Below are 1,882 nucleotides of genomic sequence, written 5' to 3'. Positions count from 1 at the left end.
GAGAAACTGAATATTGCTGGCTTAAATTTTTTGCTCTTGATGTGATTGTGAGATATGTTTTATCTTCATGTATCTGGCATCATGTCGTTATCGTCTGTCACCATGAGATCCTAATTCCTTCGTTTGTACAGTCTGTTGTAGCATATAGTTTTAATATCATCCTTTGGCTTGATCGTCGAAGTATCACTTGTAGCAAGAACATACGTATCAACCGTTATTATTAACGTGCTTTCTATGTTACTAACAATGTTACTCTGTTGTCTTACGATAATTACTAACGTGTTGGTGGCCTCTGAGAGAGGTAATTTTGCTGGATAAGTTTACTCATATCTTCACCTCACCAAGAGAAGGTTTGAGTATATTTCTTTGCTATTTACACACAGACACAATGAACTTCAGGAAAAAAAAACTATCATTAAAGATACGTTTGTTCAACCACGAATTCTTGGAATGTTAAAAATGTACTGGTAGCTGTTATATTATGGATTTCAAGTCACGCGATCCTATCATGTTCCCTACAAACACTAGCTTTAAAATTAATTCTATCAGCGCTCGCTTTACACAAGGCATAAAAAAAAACAAACGTTTCTTATTTAATGTTTCATTAGACATGATGGCTTCATTCTTATGTCTGGGTATTACGGGGTAGTGAGAAACAATACGACTTAGCTTCATTTTCATTTTCACTTAGGAAAGTAGGTGAACTTTACGCTTCATCAAGTCTTCAAGAACACTTCAGTTCCCTAGGATGGTACGTAGTCTGCTACGACATGGTAAATTTCTATTTACTGTGCCTGCGCCTATATATATAGTTCACAAATGGGATCTAGAGATTGTCCATATAGAAGACAGTAGTGCTGAAAAGATTCAAACTTAGACTTCGATGTCATTAGAGGGGATCATTCCACAAAGGAAAGAAATGCTATGAGAGGGACCAAGTTTAGCGGAAATAGAGGCAATGAGGCGGATAAACAATTTAGACACATCAAATATATTAAATGTATTAGATACATCAAACACAAAATATGTATATATGTATACATACAAAACGAGAGAAAGCAAAAGGTGGAAACTTTCAGATGATGAATTTTTATGTATAGATATATAGATATTTATATTAATAGATCCACCTTATACAGAGTATACATGTAAGTGTAAGTTGGACCTAGTAATATAAACATCTATATATCTATACATAAAAATTCATCATCTGAAAGTTTTCACCTTTTGCTTTCTCTAGTTTTGCATGTATACATATATACATATTTTGTATTTGATGTACTTAATATACATAATTGCACGCCCTCTCTCTGTCTGTCTCTATATATATGTATGCATATTACGTATGTGGGTGAGAGGAGTGTATGTGTGTGCGTATAAGTAAGTATGCATTCATGTACATATGCATCTCTACATACATCCATACATATATAATGAAAATCGTAGTATATGATAAAGAATCATCAGTCGTTCTTTAATATTTGAATGATTATTCAATATGCAAATTATTTGATTCGATTTTATATATTAGAACATCCATGGTGAGATATGTTTCACTCACATGAAGTATATTCTCATTTTGAAATGGAGAAAAATACGTAAATTATATTTGCTATCACCACATGCAATAACAAAATTTAACCGATTTACATAACATAAATATCTCATTAATTTTTGATTATATTTAATTGAGGAATGAATTAAAATAGGAGCAACTCATAAAGATTACAAATATTTTAACCGAAGTACGTTGTGTACTAATATGTTTATTTGACGTTTTTACGGACGAATTGGATAAGGTCTGAATGTGTATACACACACACGCGCGTGTGCATATATATATATATATATATATATATATATATATATATATATATATATA

The sequence above is a fragment of the Octopus bimaculoides genome, chromosome 1 (assembly GCF_001194135.2).
Source record: "Octopus bimaculoides isolate UCB-OBI-ISO-001 chromosome 1, ASM119413v2, whole genome shotgun sequence".
In the NCBI taxonomy this organism is placed as follows: Eukaryota; Metazoa; Mollusca; class Cephalopoda; order Octopoda; family Octopodidae; genus Octopus; species Octopus bimaculoides.
This window is presented reverse-complemented; position numbering follows the sequence as displayed.